We start from the raw sequence: 21,565 nt of genomic DNA on the forward strand, positions 1-21,565 counted from the left end.
AGAGAAGCCACCGCGATGACATGCCTGCGCACAGCAATGAAGACCCAACGCAGCCATAAATAAATAAATAAATAAAATTTAGAAATTAAAAAGACAAAAAAGAGTTCACAGAGGAAGCTACTAACATAAAAGGAAAATAAGAGCCTCAGTTGCCACTCTAATAATACATTAAGAAGAGTTAGCAAGACACTGAAAATGGAAAGAAATTTCCCCTTAATGTCATTTATTTTTAAAAAGTTTCATTGAAGTATAACTGACATACAATAAACTTTACATATTTAAAGCATACCTTTTGAGAAGTCCTGACATATGTATACATCCTTGAAACCATCACTGTAATCAAGTAATGAATATATCCATCACTGTCAAAAGTTTCTTCATGCCCTTCTATAATTCCCTCCTCCCGATACTACCCCTTCTACCCCCAGGCAACCATTGATCTGTCATATATATTAGTTTGTGTTTCCTTGAAATTTATATAAATGGAACACAGTTTTTGTCTGCTTTCTTTCCCTCAGCACAACTATTTTGAGATTCACCTATATTATAGCTCATAATGTAGCTTTATGCCTCTTTTTGGCTGAGTAATGTTTCATTGTATGGATATACCAAGGTTTGTTTATCCTCTCACCTATTAATGGACATTTCAGTCATATCCAGTCTGGGGTTATCACCATTCATGCTCAAATCTTTGTAGGACATGTGCTTTTATTTCTCTTGGTAAACGACTATGAATCAAGTAGCTGGATCACATGGTGCATGTTTATTTAAATTTTAAAGAAACTATTAAATTTTTCCAAAGTAGTTGTACCACTTTACATTCCCACCAGTATGGGGATTCCAGTGGCTCTCCACCCTCACCAACATTTGGTATGGTTAGTCTTCTTAATTTTAGTCATCCTAATAGATGTGTAGTGGTATTTGTTTGTTGCTTTTTTTTTTTTTTTTTTTTGCAGTACACGGGCCTCTCACTGTTGTGGCCTCTCCCGTTGCGGAGCACAGGCTCCGGACGCGCAGGCTCAGCGGCCATGGCTCACAGGCCCAGCCACTCCGTGGCATGTGGGATCTTCCCGGACCGGGGCACGAACCCGTGTCCCCTGCATCGGCAGGCGGACTCTCAACCACTGTGCCACCAGGGAAGCCCTTCTTTGTATTTTTAAATTACATTTCCTAATGACAAATGATACTGGATATATTTTCATGTGCTTATTTGCCCTCTGTAAATCTTCTTTGGTCAAGTGTCTGTTCATGTCTTTCGCCCATTGTTTAGCTGGGTTGTTTGTGTTCATTTTAATGAAATCCAACTTATCAAGTTATTCTTTTGTGGATTGCATTTTGGTTTCAAAGCTAACAAATCTTCGGCTAACCGGAAGTCACAAAGGTTTTTACTTATGTTTTCTTTTACAAGATTTATAGTTAGGTCTATGATCCATTTTCATGATTGTATACAGTGTGAGTTGTGGATTTAATTTTTTTTGTTTTCCATATAAATATCCAATTGTTTAAAAGGCTGTTCTTTTTACACTGACTTGCTGTTACACCTTATCAAAAGTCACTTGTCCGTATATATGTGGGTATACACCCATCCTCTCTGTTCTGGCCCATTGATCTATTTGTCAATCTTTATATCAACAGCACAGAGCCTTGATTACTGTAGCTTTATAATGAATCTTGAAATTAGATTGTGTTAGTTCTCCAACTTTGTTCTTTTTGTGAAAGTTGTTTTGTCTATATTATATCCTTTGCATTTGCATGTAATTTTAGAATTACCTTGCTAACTGCTTAGGTTTTGACTGAGATTGTTAAATCTGTAGATCAATCTGGAAAGAACTGATAACAATACTAAGTAGCTTACTCATGAATATATCTCTTCATTTACCTAGGTGTTCTTTAATTTCTCCCAGCACAGTATTATAGTTTTCAGTATATAGATCTTTCTCATCTTTCATCAGATTTGTCCCTAAATATTTAATTTTTTGATGCTATTTGAGATCTTTTTATTTCTACTTCTGGTTGTCCCTTGCTAGTATACAGAAATACAATAGAATGTTTTTATTGATCTTGTATCCTGCAAACTTTCTAAACTTACTTGTTAGTTCTTGTGGGTTTTTTTGTGGATTCTGTCAGATTTTCTACATAGTTGATCATGTTTCTGTAATAAAGGTTTTACTTACTCCTTTCCAATCTAGATGCTTTCTTTATTCATTCATTCATTTATTTTTCTTCTTATTGTACTGTCTAGAAGCTCTGATACAATGTTTAAAGAATGGTGAGAGCAGAATCTTTGATGTCTTCCTGATCTTATTCCTATGGATCATTTTAAAAGTAGATTTTAAAGTAGAAAGAAGAAAAATGCAAGAAGCAGGACAATATCATTGAAGTAAAAAGTTTTAATAAAGGAGGAAAAAAGGACTAGGGCAAGAGAAAAACTAGCAGGTAGGGGCAGGATTTAGATCAATTCTGTGGAAAGTTCAAGCATTGTTCCAGCACTTGGAGGAATGTGATGTAGGTAAACAGTATTTGTAATGTCCATAGCTGGGCACCAGTGCAGATGAGCTATAGAAAGATGCCCACAACCTGACCCCTCTAGTGATCATGGATGTGTCTTTCCAACACAATCTTGCATCATAATGGTGGAGACTCCATTTTGACACTCACAGTAATAATTTATTTACCAGCCAGTGAGATTAAAAATATGTCTCAAATCCTTAGTTGCAATCTCTAGGTTGCTGGGACTTGACCTAACTCTTGGACATTACTGAGAAATAAAAGCACACATGGATAAAGTAACCCAAAAGGAAGTAAATATATCCACACCCTAGATCCAACATGAACTTATTTCTTACCCAGCAGAGCTTGATTATTGATTTTTTTCCCCAGTGTTTTATATGATAGTACCCTATGAAAAAGAGGTTAAGTTTAAGTCAAAATAATTCTTCTTGGAACTGAATCATCAATCAAAACACAGGCAAAGTCTCCTGCTCTTTGCAGGGATTTTGCTGTACGCATCTCTTTGTATTACGACATGCGACCTCAAACATCATCAATTCGTGTTCATGTAGGCAAGTAAACCTCATGCCACCAAAAGAGCACTCAACCAGGAATCAGAAGATTTGGACTCTAAGTTCATAAGACTCATAAAAATGAAAAAACAAAAAAACACAGAACAAATACAGAGAGGCACACCTGAGCAGTGGGAAAGGACACTGAAATCCCCAGAGTCAGAGAGGGAAGGGAAGGAGACTGAGAATGACGACAGAAGGGGTCATGAATACTTAGAAGATTCACATAAGTGAGATCTGAGAGGTAGAATGGGTGAGGGACTTGGGCTCTGTGGTGGGAAAGACATGGGTTTCAATTCGGGCTCTACCACTTCCTGGTCATGTTAAATTAGGCTTTTTACCTCTCTTGCCTTTGTTTCTCATTCCTTAAATTGGGATGATAATAATGCCTGCCACATAGGGTTTTTGTGTGGCTTAAGTGGTGCCACACAAATGTGCAAATGCCTTATAAATGTGTCTGGATTATGAAAGTAAAATCTGCTAACATTATAGCTGAGGTGACCTCATTCACTGAATACCTATTGAGCACCTACCATGTGCTAACACTGTTCCAGGCACTTAGGTTACATTAGAGAACAAATGAGGAAAATCTCTGCCTTCCTGGTGCTTACAGTCTATTAGGGGTGATGAAGAGGGAGCATAATAAATGAATAAATGCTACAGCATGATAAAAAGTAGTAAGTATTCAGAAGGAAAGAAATGGAGCAAGTAAGGTGTCAAGGGGAATTAAGAGCATCATGGTGGCTCAGTTATCATAATAAATGGGATGGTCAGGGCAGGCTTCATTGAGAAGGTAACATTTAAGAAATGGTGAAGTGAGAAAGGCAGTCAGCTCCATGGGAAGAGCATTCCAGGTAGAGGCAACAGCAGCGCAAGGCACTAAGGCAGCAGCATGCCCGGAGGGTTTAAGGAACAACAAGGAGTCCAGTGGAGGGGAGACTTGTAAGGGAAGAGGTTAGGGGCCAGGTCATTAGAGCTCTACGGACCCTGATGATGACCTGGGCTTCAACTCTGCGTGGAATGGGGAGCCATTGGAGGGTTTGGCATAGAGAAGCAACTTGATCCAATTTATGTGTGAAAGGCTCCTCTAGCTGAGAATAAACTCTAGAGTTACATGGGTGTCAATAGTGTGGCTACTGCAGTGATAAGGAGTGGAGCATGGGGTGGGTAACATTAGCTCAGATCCAGGGTAGTAACAGTGAAGTCATGAAAAGTATTTTGAGGGTAACACTCCTGAGGAATTTTGGGAAGAACTGGATGTAGAATGTAAAAGCAAGTGAAGAATCATGATGACATGGAGGTCTTTGGCCTGAGTAATGGGAAGGCTGGACTTGCCATCAATGAGACAGGATACAGACTTTAGGAGTTCAATCTGAGGCAGGATAGGCTTGGGATGTCTTTTAGTCATGTCTATTCTTTCCGTGATGCTCAAAGGAACTAAAGTATGTAATCTGGGTGAATCCTTAAGCTGTACCTATGTAAGGAGGAAGCAGATGGAGTAGGTTGTTCAGGGATCATGTGTCTGCAGGGAATCCAGCTGAGGGCAGAAAATGTGAGGTCACTGCTTCAATCCCATTGCCTATCACCTGCTTCCTCTCTTCACTGTCACTGTTTATACTTCAAAGTATTTAAACAGTTATATGAAGCCCCCAAGACTTCCAGATTTTCTTTCCACTTTTTCTATTACATTTCATTTAAAATGTTCATTCCGACCTTATTTCCAAATGTGAAAGGTGTAAGAGTGAGGTTTGGCTGTCCCGTGGCAGACAGTGGGAGTCTTGGACCACTTGACAGCTCACCCCCAAGTCATCACTACAAATACTATAGCATGGTTGCTTTCCACAGGGACTGAAGCAGGCACTGTATAAAAGACCATTTCCTTTCTTTTGCCCCCCTCCTCATGCCTGAAGCACCTACATATGCTCTGCTGAGTCTATCATGGGGCAGCATCCCACTTCAGCAATCTTGTGGAGAGGCCCGCCCTGGGTAATGGTCCAGGGACGTGTAGCACATGCTCCTATCTGCAAGAAGCACATTAGATGAGACAACCCCATATTCTATCAGCCACACAGATTATTTGAAAAGAGGACCAATCATCTGGAGTTTCCTGACTACCACTGAGGTCTTGAAATCTGAGCAAGGGAAACAGTAACAATGGCATTTATGGTGTTTCCCACAGCAGTGCTGATAGCCAGTTACTGCTGAGCCTTGTTCTCCTGAAGGCTGCAGATGTGTACCTTTAGGATTCATAACATCAAGAACCAAGGCAATGCCTTCCTGTCTCTCTGTTCTCTTTTAATGTCCTCCTCCTGTAAACCAGGTCTCTGGAGGGCAGATAGCAGGCTCTGGGGAACTACCCAGGGAAGCTATGATGCCATTGCTTTATTTCCCCTTCCCTGTGCACTCATTTAAAGGCACCTCGTCCCCTGAAAAGCCAATTTCTGACTCATTTTTTTTGCATATCCACCAAAAAAAATGTTTTTAACGTTGTTCATATTTGCACTCAAGAAAAGTGATAAAAGTCAGAACAAAGTTTGTCCTGAGATTCAAAAGAAATAGGGAAATATAATTCCCAGCTTAAAAACCAAGCTGTTCTTTTGAAATCCATTTGGGTGGGGGGGACATCAATATTCTGCATCAATGCCTTAGTACTTAAAAGGGATATATTGGGCTCTATAATTTAACTGCCAAATCTGACATTCATATCCATCTGGACATTTTTAAAAGGATCTTTGAGCTAGTCAGAATTGGCAGTTGGCTGTGTTATCACACCTGCATATGGCATAGGAGTTTTTTTTAATGGGCAAGAGTTAGAGCATGAAAGTATTGCATGATATGCCTTTGCTGAGAACCCACACTTAAACATGTTTGCACATGTGAATAGTTATATTTTAAAGCTCTCTGTTAACAAGCCTTTGTTCTTTATTTCCTACAAATCAAATTAGTTGGGGATCCAGTTTATTTTGAAATTATTTGGAAAATGTTTTGGTGTTCTCAGATTTCCTTTGTACCAAAGTTTTGCAAAGTTAAAAGGCAAGCCACAAACCTCCACAACCAATGAAAGAAAAATGCATAAAACCTACAACAAATTAAATATGATAAACACCCACATAATAGGAGAGTGTAAGTAAATCTTGGGTCTCTAAGTACATGTCAACCTCCATGTGGGATTTAGCTTCCACTCACTGCGGATGAAGAAAATCTTTAATGCTTATATTGATATATCCAGAAAGCCTGACTTCAGAAAGTCCAATTTAGGCTGCCAGGTTTCTCTTTTTACCTTCCCTGAGAGCGCAAGTCTAACTGCACGTATCCCAGCACCATCTGGGAGTGAAGCTGTTGTACGATGGGGGATACTCTTTAAGGCAATTTTCAGAGAAAGATCAAAGGCAATGGGAAAGGGAGCCTTCTTACTTGGGAGAGCCCAAGAAATTATCTTCAATTACCTACGTTGCTTCCTTTACCAGAGCTCAGTTTGGGAAAGGCAATGAGATAACCTACAAAAAGCACTTGGGATAGTCTTAATAAGGATGGACCACTGAGTCTGGCCACTCTACTTCTTGAGAATAATGGTCACTGTGTGAAAAGTCTATACAGAATGTCCACTCATCTCTATGCAGGAGATTCCATATAAACAGCTTTTGGGGAATGCTTTAATAACTTCCAACCACCAATGTGCAAGAGGACATCCAAAAACACATGGAAGATTAAAAATTGTATTTAAAATGCAGGGTGGGGGCCTATAGGCAACTTTTAACTCACATGTGCAGGGTATCTGTGGCTACTTTTGTTGTGCTGGGAATTTCCTCTTCCTCAGTTTCCCCTTCACCCACCCCTTTTCTGCTTTCCATCTTCCTATTTGTCCCCTGAATGGACCAAACATTTCAGACACCAAAAGCCACTTTCACCCTTTTTGTGTAGAAAACTCTTGAAAAATCAGAGCTGCCTAATGTAAAAGACTATAGTCATCACAAACATCATCTGAAAATAAAATTATGTTTCTTAACTAAATTTGGTTCTTTTGGGTAGATATAAAGCAGATATATGAATTTATAGGATAAAACTCATGCTTGATTTGAACTCCTGAAATAAGTCCAAAAAATTCATTTTATATTTCTTAGCCAGGAGTGAAAACTTGGATGGGGCAAGTGGCAGTACAGAAGATTTTATAAACACCACAAATATGACTTGAACACTCAAGCCTGGGAGGGAAGCATTCTGGTGGGAATGGTGGGGATAACATTTAGGAAAAGAGTCATTCTTACCTAGGATCATAAGTTTGTATTGCATAGTTGTTTTCCTATGACTAATTTTTGTTTCTGGTGACAAAAATCCAATTTTTAAATGGAAAGAAAGGCACTCATATTAACATAACATGGCTCAATTCAGCCACTTTATGAACAATCAATGATTGACATGGACATGAATTTATATCTCACACAAATGGATCAGTCAGAATTCAGATAACAAAACCACTTTAGGTGTTTTAAGTGGAAGAAGATTTAAAAGGAATTAAATGCTTACAAAATGGATCAAAGGGCTCTAGGCTGATTTCTGCATGAGTGACTTATAGAACAACACTGCAGAACCTGCTCACCAGGGACACTGTTCTCCATCATCATCAGGTACCCAGGAAATCAGGGAGTTTCTGTTCCAACTGCAGGCTCTCGTTCCACTGCACCTCTGCTGAGGTCCGGCTCAGCAAAATGGTTACCTTACCTTTTGACACGCGGGAAACTAGAGGTAAACACTGGGGCCCCTGAACTCCTTCTACAGGAAAACCACGACTGTGTACCAACGTATGCCTCCATACGTATGCCTCCCAAATAGTGCTCAGATACATTTACTTGGAGGAAGTCAGGTCATTTGAAGACATAGATCAGCTGAAAATAAATTATTTAGTTTCCCCAGTTACTATCATGACATAAGGTGGTGGTTCTCAAACTTTGCTGCTTATAGAACTACCTGGGAAGCTTTGAGAATCCAAATACCCAGGCTACACCTCATAACAAGTCAACTTAAATCTGTGGGGCTTCATGTGTTATTTAATAAAAAGCATCACAGGTGATTGCAATGTGTAGCTAGCAGAGACACAAAGCATGGCTTCTCAAACTTCACTGTACACATGAATAATCTGGGTATTTTGTGAAAATGCAGAATCTGATTCAGTTGGTCTGAGTTGGGGCCCAAGATTTTACATTTCTAATAAGCTCTCAGGTGATGCTAGGCAGATGAGACTTTGAGTAGTAGAGATGCACTGCAGTGGTTCTCAAATTTTAGTGTGCCTCGGAGTCACCTGGAGGATTTGCTAAAACACAGATTGCTAAGGCCCACTTCCAGAATTTTTGATTCAGTAGGTCTGGAGTAGGGCCTGAGAATTTGAATCTCCAACATGTTCTTAGGTGATGCTGAAGCTGCCTGTCCTGGAGACCACAGCACCACTGATGCAAAGCATGCTACAAGGGGGTTGGAATGATGTTGAGCGAGCCAACTTCTCTATCTGCAACAGATGGTCACCATGTGGAGTTTCTAATGAATTCGAAGATTTTATATTCCACTTGGATCTAACAGATAGAGAGGAACTCAGAGGAGCAAGTGAAATGCAATTAGTTGTGCCAAATCCAGTTACCTTTATCTATCTTCCTTCCATACATGGAATTACTGGTGAGTTAGCTGAGGAGACCTACCTCACAGGAACATATAGCTAGATGGCAGAAGCAAGGAAAAGGAAACAGAATATTAGTTTTATCTCAGTAAACAGACAGGACTGTTTATCTCCACATTTTACTTTTTGGATAATCAAGGGAAAATATCTGAATGTTAGATGGATGTCCGAGGTAATCTATCTGTGGCCCATGTGGTTCCCATGGGAAGAAATTCCAAGTGACATCCAACTTACTGCTAGTTCATTAGACACACATCAGATGTTGGTTATTTATCTTCACTGCAGTGCACTGCGTGGGGAAATTTTCCTGAATGCATCAACCAATAGCTTTTAAAAAGAGTTTTATCGTAAGCTAGGCAAATAAAATTGGTATAAGGCAATAACAGTCTTCAAACAATATGCTTTATTGTAATTTACTGTATCAGATAGAGTTTCACTCAAAATTATAGTTTGGGATCATTACTTACAGTTTATTAGGGTACCTCCTACCTCCCCATTTTCACCACTTCTACTTCACATTCACAGGTTACTGGACTCCCAAAATGGAAGTCCAACATTTCACTCATGGTTACAACATAAGCCAAATGAACCTGAGAATACTATGATGATCTGAGGCTCCATGACCTCCATTTATCAAGGAATTGAGATAGCTAAGCACCTGGACAACAGCCTTCATTAACAGAGGATGAAAGAACCCCATGTGAGAAGAAAGTTTGACTAGTTGCCCCTGATTCTTTTCTTGAGTTTCAACTCGAAATGTCCGCAAAATCGCCCCCTAACTTGCCCCCAGTGGTTTCAAAGCATTTTCTCTGACACTAGTAGAGGGTCTATCAAAACCACAGAAATGCAGGGCTTGGGAATGCAAAGACATATACGACAGTGAGCTGTTTTTACTCATAACACTTCTGACACCAGACAAGAGGGTGTGTGTGTGTGTGTGTGTGTGTGTGTGTGTGTGTGTGTGTGTCTGTGTTTCCCTCATAGCAACCAATTCTGATTCCAGACACCAACTGGGTGTCCAGCAATTCAATTCAGTGCTGACACTAACTGCCCAGAATTAGCACAGCCCCACAGGTTAAGGGCTCAGTCCCACAAGACCCCTCCCCCACACTTCAGATGCCTGTCTCAAGTCCCAGGACTTCCATTCTTCTGACTGAATGACTCTGCATTGGGATTTCCCACGACCCCCTCTCCTCAGGTTTGATAATTGCTAGAATGGCTCACAGAACTCAGGAACGCACAACTTACACTGACTGGCTTATTATAAAGGGTACAACTCAGGAACGACAAAATGGAAGAGATTTATAGGCAAGGTGTTGGGTGTGTATGTGGGCTTGGGGGGGCTCCCATGCTCTCTTCAGGTGTGCTACCCTCCAGCACATGAATGTGTTCACCAGCTGGAAGCTCCCTGATTCTTATCATTTAGGGGGGTTTTTAAGGAGGTTCCCTTACATAGACACAACTGATTAAAATTATTGGCCATTGGTGATTAACTCAATCTCCAGCTCCTTTCTCCTCCCTGTAGATTGGGGACTGAGGCTAAATCTTCCAAACTTCAATTGCAAATTAAAGGCTTGAGATTTCTGGCAACCAACTCCCATACTGAAACTAGGGGTCCGCCAAGAGTCACCTCCTTAGGACAAAACACATTCCCATCACCCTTATCACTTAGAAATTCCAAAAGTTTTAGGAGTTCTGAACCAGGAACTGAGGACAAAGACCAAATACCTTTCTATTATACCACATACAGGGTCAACAGCCCTTGAACGTTTTGTAACCAAGTTGTGGAGGCAGGACATAGACATAATAGTATAATGAACAATGAAAAATACGAATCATCGAGTACTACTGACTCACTACAGTGTTACAAGCCTTCAGAGAGGAGAGGATTCAATCACCAAGGACTAAGATAACCTGGACCAACCCAACCTCCAAGGTGAGTGTGGAGGTTATTGTACTTACTCTGTCCCAGGCTGGGCATAGACACACAAAAAGAAAATCCTTGAAGCTCACTTCTTCTGATCTGAGGGACAGTAGGGAAAAGGAGAGAGTGAAATCAGGAATGAAACCCCATGCCTGGATTTTATTATCCCTATTCTCAGTCTGTGCTCCAACCTTGGTGGGGGAGGAGAGAGGTGACAGGAAGACAGGAAGAAAGACACTTTAGAAACATTAGATGAGTGACATTGGGAGGTACTGGCCTGCCTTGCTAGTCACAGTGAAGAGTAACCTGTATGCCCCTGGAGGAAGCCCAGCCTACAATTTGACACTAACACAAATGTAACACAGAAATGGCTGTGTGGAAGAAGGCAGCAAGGAGGATAGATGCTGCAAGAGCATTTCAGTTCACCACACTCTGCACAGGATGTCAAGGAGCCGAGAAGTCCTTGGTGGGGGGGGCGGTTCATGAGGAAATGCAGAGGTTCTGAGAGAACCTGCTGAGTGGCAAAGGCACAGGGAGGGATGGAAGATGTCTCTGTGGGCAGGAAATTCAAGATGGCGGCAAGTGAACAAGACCTTGATTGTTGGAAGAATATTCCAAAGAGCCGGACAGGACCAGTCATACCTCAGCGGAAACTCATCAAATGGGCAGATCATTCTGGCCTCTCACTGCAAAGGCCTGCCAAATCCAAAGATCACACACACATGTTTAATTAGGAAAATAACTTCAATAAGTTCAGAGAAAAAATAATGGGAGCATTCCATGATTCTAAGAGAAAATGTAGTTGGGTATGTAGATAAGGGGTTCATCCCTATAAAAGTAACAACTGAAGCCATGCTAAAGAATGAAATCTCTGAGGGGCAGTGTAACATGTGCCAATCATATGGGAAGAAGGAGTGTGACTCTCAAAGACAGAGGGGTAACCACAGTAAACTTTCACCCCTCCATTTTGTAGTAGAAAGTGAAGATCAAAGGCAGGGACAGAAGTTTGGGATTTATAAAAATGTGATTGAAAGAGATTTCTAACACTACCCAAAACCTGCTGCCAATTCACTATTCACACATCAGATGCTAGAAACTGTGTTATCGACACCATGTGGCAAAAAAATTCAGCTAAAAAAAAAACTTCTGAATTTTAGCAGTGCTTCATCAGTTAATGATTATTAAACTGAGATAACACAGCAGCTTTGGAGGTAGGTGAATGCACACATAGCAGGCAAGGAAGAAGACAGCTTTATGAAAAAGTGCGTGGTCAACGATGATGCTGAATGTCCAGTGAAGCCGGAATTCTAAGCTAAGGCTTGTAAGGGTTAGGTTAGAAGAAACCAGAATTAGAAAAATGGGGGTGGGGAAGGACAGAGGGAAGAAGACATTTTTACTCGTATATGAGAAATGTTGCAGTAAAAAAGAAAGAGGGTGTATTTCAAATGGTTGAGAGAAGAGTTTTTGAGTCACCAATCATTTAATATCTATTTGGGGGATGCCTACTAAGTTAGAAAGATCTGGTCTATATTTATAGACCAAGGGGGAAAGAGGAATTACAAGAGGAATAATGACGGATGAAAGAGAAGGAGGGGGATGGATGATGGAGTAAAGACTTGGAAGAAGAAGGAAGGGTAGGGGGTGGAGGGAACCTCCTCTTCTGAAACAGCAGAAGTGGAGGACAGCACAATGGAATTCCAGACCATGAGCTGTGGACAAGATGAGGTGCAGTCATTGCTTACAGCATCGTTTCTCAGCCTCAGCACTGTTAACACGTTGGGCTAGATAACTCTTTGTTGTGAGGGGCTACTCTGTGTGTGGTGTTTAGCAGCATCCCGGACCTCGACCCATTGGATGCCAACAGCAAGCCTCCAGTGAGAGTCAGAAGGTCTCCAGATATTTCCAAATGTCTCCTGGGGGAGGCAGGGGCAAAATCACCCTTGGTTGAGAGCCACTGGGTTAGAGAGACTGCTGGGAGGCACCAAGGCGAGAAGGCTGCTCCCATATTAGAGGACCTTGAACCTCCAAGAGGTGAGACCTTCTGGGAGAAAGAGGAATGTGTGTGCAGGACCCTGGTCTAAACCTGAGGTGGGGCTTATAAACAATGGAGAAGGGGCTAAATCCCGCTAGAAAAATTTCCCTCCCTCTTCAGTGCTCTCTTAAAGCAGCAAGGTCACATGGCCTGGTTAGAACCATTCACTACCTCTCCCAAAAGGCAGCCATGAATCTTGCAAAGTCCTTGTCACTGTTACAGATTCTGCAGTAGCTGAGGTTTATAGCTGACACATCTCCGCCTTTGTAAAATTATGTAACCTATTTCTTAGGTTCAAAAGCCTTGTGGGATGTTTACAGCAAATTATTGCAGCCGCTGACTTTCAAAACGGCTTGTGAAGGGGTGGAGGAGGTCACACCCTGCTGCACGGTGGGTCCTTACAGCCTCTTCAAAACCCCAAGGCCACCTGCCATGTGCCGTGAGAGAGGAAGTACGTTCACGAGGCCAAGTGGGGAAGTATGGCTAGTCTCCGTGTTCTCAAGGAAGTTCTGAGGGATAGAGATGGGTAGATTAAATAAACTAGAGATTTTAGAACCCCTCGCTTCTGAATCAAACTGGAAAGGATAAGCTTACCATTTGTAGGTGTAAGCTTAGGGACACAAACCACTCTGTGGCAAGGGGGTAGCTCCCTCGAATCTCTCCTAAGCTCTGGTCTATGCTGCCACAAAGTGATTGGTGGCAGTGACAACTAGGCACTCATTTCTTCACATATCAGGCATCTCCAGTAGCAAAGCTACAATAAGTAGTTCCCCCACCTGAGTATTACATAAAATAAGACTAGGAACCTTTCCCTGGCCCTGGACAAAGCCATACTTGCTGCTGTTTAGTCAGACACACGGTTACACAGTGCTCATCAAGCCAGCGGCACAAGATGGGGGACATGTATTGAGAAAGCTGAGAAGAACGAAAGCTTCCCTTTCCTCAGGATTCTGGTCAAGGGGAGCTTTCCTGTCAACTCGTATGAAGAAAAAGAGCTCCAAGAAAATGAAATAGAATTCCAGAGAAAAAAATGGCTCTTGCCTTTCATCAAGCTTAGGAAAAGAATTTATATTTCCAGGATCCTCATTTCATCATCCTTTTCACAACTTGAAAAGAGCAACAGATGGCCATCATCATCTTCCGACGATATGGGGAAGAGTGCTACAGGGGAAACAACACTGGATTCATTCATTTGTTCGCTCATTTGACCTATATTGACTAAGCCCTGGCACTGATTCAGCTCTGTGGATAAATAACGAATAAAATCTGGAATGTTCCTGCCCTCCTGGATTGTGAAGGGAAGGTGTAGTGCTAATCATCACTCTGCTTCAAGAAGGTATTGGTCTTTAGGCTTCTTTTAACCATAAAACAAAGGGCAACGACTTCAGTCTCAAAGCCTATTCTATTTTAACATTCACATTTGGTGAGCTGGTCTATAGCAGAGGACCAAAACAATTGGTCTATGCTATGAACTGAATTGTGCCCTCCCCCCGCCAAAATTCATGTTTAAGTCCTATCCCTCAGTACATCAGAATGTGATGATATTTGGAAATAGGGTTTTACAGAAGTGATTAAGTAAAATGAGGTTAGTAGGTTAGACTGTATACCAATAAGACCGGCATCCTCAGAAGAATCTGGAAACACACAAGTACTGAGAGAAGACCATTTAAAGATACAGGGAGAAGGTGGCCATCTGCAAGCCAAGGAGAGAGGCCTCAAAAGGAACCAACTCTGTCCACACCTTGATCTCAAATTTCTAGTCTCCAGAACTGTGGGAAAATAAATTTCTATAGTTTAAGCCATCCAGTCTGTAGTATTTTGTTATGGCAGACCTAGCAAATTAATATAGTCTCTATTAAGATTCGCTCAGAAACACTTATTTAAAGATCCACAGGCCTGGTTTTAACCCACCAATGAGAATGTCCAGGTATTAGGGCCCCAACATATAAAAAATTTGAAAGAGATACATTGAATGTCACAAAACCAGAGATCCACTGGTCTACAGAGTTTCGTGAAGCACCAGTCTGCTCACCCTATGGATATCCTTAACCTTTCAGGAGGAGTTACTTACTTTCACTGAGACATTTACTGAACCTTCACTTTATGTCAGATGCTTCGTGAAACACAGAAACGAAGAGGCTAGCTTTCCCGAGACATCCACTGTCATGCACTCCGTGCTACCTAGGGATGTTGTGAAGTTTAATTACTAAATGCTTGTTAAAGCTCTCCATGAAGCCTTTTGATGAAACAAACTTTCTAACTACAAAGTGTTGTTTAATATGGAGGTCCAGCCTGGAGAAAGTGCAGTCTCCAGCAAGGCCTAGCTGCTCTTTTATGCAAATTAAGCACCATCTCCATCCACCTGGCAAGTTATTGAGCCAGCAGAAAGCTTAGGTCAGGGGCTCTATGGGTGTCCTTGCTACTTCCTCCCAATTCCTCTCTACTTTTTCACCTCAATTGTTTCAGTGTGCTCCCGGTCAGAAAATCCGACTAGTATCATTCACATTAATGACCTTCTTGACACCCTTGTGTTGTTATTCTGGTGGGGTGAGACTGTGTTGACCTAAACATAAGTGTGACAGAACTAACTGGCTTTATGGATGCTGTACTCACTGTGCTCTTCTTGGAGTAGAGCCCTGAGGGAATGAATGTGCATAGAGGGCTGGCTGTGTAGAGTTGAAAGGAGGTAGAGAAAGTCCTCTGGAAGCCACAGGAGAAGACCAGGCAGAGAGAGATGGGCAGTAGGAACGGCTCTGGCAGTTTAGCCAAAGGTCTTCCTTATCACTGAGGTCATTTGCATTTCACCTTGATTTCTTACAAGAGAGAATGTAAGCACCAGAGATAGGACTGAATCAGAGCTTTCAGAAGCTCTGATGTGCAGAAAAAGGCTTGCAGGTGTGCTGAAATGCCTAGATGAGTGATTCTCTGCAGCCCTTGGAGTAGTCCACTTGCCTGGGAGAACTGGTCCCCAGGCTTGTCCCCTCCAAGAGCTGAAAACCTAAATCAGAGGATTTAAATTCCTTTCAATTTAACCAATATAGAAATATTGATAGAGAAAAACATCAACTTTTTTTCACATGTTCCACGATGGGAAAAAAATCAGGAATGACAGGATTAATGACCTTCCACAGCATCCTCTACTTTCACTGCTTCCTCTCTCCCCCCTCCAGTTTAATCGCCACACACATCCAGGTGGAGCCTGCTAAAATGCCCTGCCTTGGTTCAACTCCTTCCAAAATTGCCCATTGTTCTTAGCCACATTAAGGGATTTATCCTAAGAAGGCCCTTCATGATCTGCCTCTATGTATATTGTAGGCCACGTATCTCACTGTTTCCCACCTCATTCTCTGCTCTGACCAAGCTGTTTTCAGTTCCAAGTCATGTAGACTCTTAATTCCAGGTTTTTACACATGATACTTCCTCTGTCTGGAACACCACTGTCCATTTACACACACACACACACACACACACACACACACACACACACCTGGGCAACTCCTACTTGTTCATGTGGGAAGAAATCATATCTGCTTTGTTCACCATTGGTCCCCAGTACCTAGTACACTGTTTCACACACAGTAGTACTTATTGGATGGGTGGATGGATGAATGCATGAGTTTCTTTCATACTGCAGAATCAAGAGTTTGCTTGCTTTTAACTTTTTTGTTTTAGTTTGTTTTGTTTGCTTTTAATTCTGTATCTGCACTGGAAATAAGGTAACTGTCTCCTCATTGAATCTCCTCAAAAGGGTTCCACCATCTCTTGACACATTATAGACATAAACTTTCACAAAATCAGGGCTCTGTTAGCAAAGAAGAAGACTGGGAAATAAATATTGGGTAAGAAACTACTCATGTTTTCTGTAGTGTTCAGGACAGGAAATAAAGAAGAGGGAGGAAGTAATGAAGAAAGGACTGAAATTCAACAATACTGTGTCCCTCTTATGCCCTGGACATAGTGCTAAGAATTAGGGATAGGATGGTTTACCAGACATAAGTTCTCTCCTCAGAGATCTTAGCCTCTGGATGGGAATCCATACACTGAAGTAATTTCATTCTGAAGAAGGTATTAAGAAGAGAAGCATAGTTGCCATGGGCAAGTTTAGTGAGACCATTTAATCTAATCTAGTGGCAAAGTTAATGCTTCCTTGAGGAAGGGACATCTTAGCTGAGATCTGAAAGATGACTAGGGGTTGAACAAGCAAAGTATGAAGAAAAGGAGTGTTCTAGGCTGTATGCCAAAGGTCTGGCTTCCAGAGATAGAATGATGGGCTCAAAAAGCTGACAGGATATCAGAGTGATGCGAGCATAGACAGTGAGGGGTGTGTTTTGAAGTGAGTGTAGAGAAACAGATGGTTCATGCCACCCGGAACCTTGTGGACCATGTTACAGATTTGAAACTTTACCCCAAGAGCAAGTGAAAAGAAATGCTTTAAGCTGAGGAATGACACAATTGGATTTGTGTTTTATAAGATCACCTTGCACACAGTGTGGAGAATGTTCAAGAAGGACAAGTGGGAATGTAGGACTCCACACAGAAGGTCCCTATGAAACATTTGATGAGAGTGCCTAAACCAAAGGGGCAGCAGTGGGAGTGAAGAATGGTAGGTAGATTGAAGACAGACTTAGTAAGCAGAAGCAACAGGGCTTGATGATTTAACTAGTGAGGGCAGGAGTGAAAGAAGTGAAAAGGAAGACTTTGAGACTTCTTACTAGAAAAACTAGGTGAAACATGCTGCCAGTTCCTAAAATGGGGAAATATAGGGAGTGTGGCAGGTGTAGGGACTGAGTAATGAGTTCAGTACTGCATACTTGGGCTTGAGGTGAATCAGAAATATCCACATTGAAGAGTCACAATATTTGCCAGAACGGTGGTTCTCAAAGTGTGGTTGCAGAGCCAGTAGTTTCAGCGTCACCTGGGACCCTGTTAGAAATACACTCTTCGACGTAAATCACAGCAAGATCCTTTTTGACCCACCTCCTAGAGAAATGGAAATAAAAACAAAAATAAACAAATGGGACCTAATGAAACTTCAAAGCTTTGGCACAGCAAAGGAAACCATAAACAAGACCAAAAGACAACCCTCAGAATGGGAGAAAATATTTGCAAACAAAGCAGCTGACAGAGGATTAATCTCCAAAATATACAAGCAGCTCATGCAGCTCAATATCAAAGAAACAAACAACCCAACCCAAAAATGGGCAGAAGACCTAAATAGACATTTCTCCAAAGAAGATATACAGATTGCCAACAAACATATGAAAGAATGCTCAACATCATTAATCATTAGAGAAATGCAAATCAAAACTACAATGAGATATCATCTCACACTGGTCAGAGTGGCCATTGTCAAAAAATCTACAAACAATAAATGCTGGAGAGGGTGTGGAGAAAAGGGAACCCTCTTGCACTGTTGGTGGGAATGTAAATTGATACAGCCACTATGGAGAACAGTATGGAGGTTCCTTAAAAAACTAACAATAGAGCTACCATATGATCCAGCAATCTCACTACTGGGCATATACCCTGAGAAAGCCATAATTCAAAAAGAGTCATGTACCACAATGTTTATTGCAGCTCTATTTACAATAGCCAGGACATGGAAGCAACCTAGGTGTCCACTGACAGATGAATTGATAAAGAAGATGTGGCACATATATACGATGGAATATTACTCAGCCATAAAAAGAAATGAAATTGAGTTATTTGTAGTGAGGTGGATGCATCTAGAGTCTGTCATACAGAGTGAAGTAAGTCAGAAAGAGAAAAACTAATACAATATGCTAACACATATATATGGAATCTAAAAAAAAAAAAGCCTCTGATGAACCTAGGAGCAGGACAGGAATAAAGACACAGACGTAGAGAATGGACTTGAGGACAAGGGGAGGGGGAAGGGTAAGCTGGGCCAAAGTGAGAGAGTGGCATGGACTTATATACACTACCAAGTGTAAAATAGCTAGCTAGTGGGAAGCAGCTGCATAGCACAGGGAGATCAGCTCAGTGCTTTGTGACCACCTAGAGGGGTGGGATAGGGAGGGTGGGAGGGAGACGCAAGAGGGAGGGCATATGGGGATATATGTATACGTATAGCTGATTCACTTTGTTATACAGCAGAAACTAACACAACATTGTAAAGCAATTATACTCCAATAAAGATGTTAGATTAAAAAAAAATAATACACATTTTCAGCCCTCTCCCCAGATCTATTAAAGCAGAACCTCTGGGGCCCCTGATCTAGAGCTCATTGATTTTCTACTTAAAATTCACTATTTATCAAGAACTGCTTTTTATGAATATTAGGATGCAGTGACATGTCATGGATATAATAACGCTTGGAACCCAGAAATGCGGATTCAAGTCACAAGGCCCACCTTTAACAAGGCTTCCAGTTGATTCTGATGAACTCGCAAATTTGAGACCCACTGGACTATAGCCAATCTATGATGAATAGGAATAAAAAAGCGTTGGAGGAAAGGAAAGAAAGTAGGACAAAGAATATGCAAGATCTGCACTACTCTGGGTGGGAAATTATTCTACTTTCTCCTACTTTGTCGACCAAAATGGAATGATTTATCACCTCTCATTGGTCTGTTTTGTATTTCAAAGATGGCTCTTCCTTTCAACAGGTCTCCCTTCTTTCAATTTCTCTTGAGCCAATTTCAGATGGCTGCTAGAGACATCTTAAAATCCAGTCCCAGAACTGTCCTCAGGTTAAAAAGCTTCAGAGGCCACAGGGGCCTACTTAACAAATCCCAAGCTCCTTAGCCAGCAGTAAGGCTGTCTGTACTCTAGACCTGGTGTGACAGCTCACCCACCTGCCTTTACCCCCTACTCACGCTCAAGCCTAACTGAGCCGGCCGTCAATCCCAGAACATGCTTGGCATTTGCCCACTCTTATGATATGCCTCTTGCTCTTTCTCCTCCATCCATATACTCTATCTTAAACTACTGATTTCCTACACTGAGCCCAGAAGTCTTCAGTGATCCTCTCAAGCAGTAATACACTGGGGCTGGTCTGTACATTCGTCTTCCCAACTCCTCATTTAGTGACTTCATGCCTGTAGCTTGAAATCAAAGATGGAGGTAGTATTTACACCACAGAAATGGGCAACCATTACAAATCAGGTTCCCCCCTCCCACCTGCAGATACCCAGTTGTTAAATATTTACTAGTACACCACTGCCAAGAAGGAATGAGCCTGTCCCCCGACAGCAAAGACAGACAAACTATGGGACAAATTTGGACTGCTGCATGTTTTTGTATATAAAGTATTATCAGCACATATATAAGATATTACTGGCATACAGTCACACCCATTTGTTGATGTGCTGTCTACAGCTTCTTCAACACTATGACAGAGTAGAGTAGCTGCAACAGAGATCCTACAGCCTGCAAAGCCTAAAATACTACCTGGACCTTTCTAAAAATGTTTGCCAACCCCTACTGTTTAACACAATATTGTATATTCACTACCTATCACATACTGCTTTCATGAATACTAGGATGCAGTGAGATGTCCTGGAAATAACACTTGGAATTTAGAAGATGTGGTTCAAGATTCTACTTGTTAGCTATGAGTCTTGGTCAATTTACTTAACCTTGCTGAATTTGAATTTTCTCATCTAAAAAAGAATGGCCTACTTGAGAGCAATGTTCTGAAATCAAACATCTGTGAAAACGCCTTGCATATTATAAAGCACCCATGAAAATACAAGATAATACAACTGCAACTTATGTGCAGATTTTCTTTCCCCACTAGACTCTCCCAGGGCAACTTCCACACCTCCTCCATGTTTGCCTCCATTGCAAGTAGCATCTTGCATGCAGGGGGTGTTCATTACATTGCTGTGGAATGGAGGATGAATGGTGTGGATTCTCTTTTTCAAGCCTTAAGAACTAATTAGTTTCCTAGCAACGACAGCAAGATTAGCCTAAACAAAAACACTGTGAGGTGATCCCACTGCCTTCTTGCTTCCCTGATTGCCCCATTCTCTATTTTACCATTGCTGCTGCAATTCTTCCTATCTGAACCTCCTTCCTTATGGGAATCACCTGTGCCCATTAAATGCAGGTGTCAACTGAACTGTGTGTGCTGATAAAAGTAGGCAAACTGTTTTTTGAACAGCCAACTCCTTGGGATATAAACATGAGACAACTTTTTTTCCCAGAACAACTGCCCACAAGATTGGCTTTGTTGAGTCTTTTTCCCCATTGGTGGTGGTTCCTTTAAGGATATCTTTCCCAGGCTTTATAATTTTCGTATCATTTTCAGTATTAACCTCGTGTCAGTCTCCTTTGAATCTTTTACTTTGTTCATTAATAATTTTATACAGCTAGAGCAATACCGGCATATAGTAGGTAATCAATAAAGATTTGTGGAATGAATGAATGGCTTTCAGTATTTAATATTGAGTCCTCTGCATTTTAAAACTAAGGTGTCAAACTCAATGCAGGTGCATTCTTCCTCTCTGCTGCACTGGCCAGGACTGTCTGGGGGAAGGGGAGCAGGTATGCTGTTCCCACACTTCCTCTTGCTCTTTCCAGCTCTTTCCCTTAGGTGTAGGAGCCAGGAGAAGAAATGGGGGAGGCGATTTTCCCTGGGGGACTGCTATAGTAAGGCTGAAGCCTCCTCCTAGGTTGAGTGCTGCGGTGTCTCTCACCAGCACCAGTGTGCTCACATGACAGTCATTCACTTTCTGCCTGTCTGCTAAGCCAAACCTATGTGTTCCTCAGGGGAAACAGCTAGGGTCTCCTCGGTGCATGGTTTCTGATGAGAAGATTCAGTTTTGACTTAACCTTTCTCCTCAACCCCTCCTTCAGCTCTCACCTTGGTGGTCTACCACCCACAGGCGATCTCTTCCTGCCACTTAGGCTGCTC

This window comes from Phocoena sinus, chromosome 3 (assembly GCF_008692025.1).
Source record: "Phocoena sinus isolate mPhoSin1 chromosome 3, mPhoSin1.pri, whole genome shotgun sequence".
Lineage (NCBI taxonomy): Eukaryota > Metazoa > Chordata > Mammalia > Artiodactyla > Phocoenidae > Phocoena > Phocoena sinus.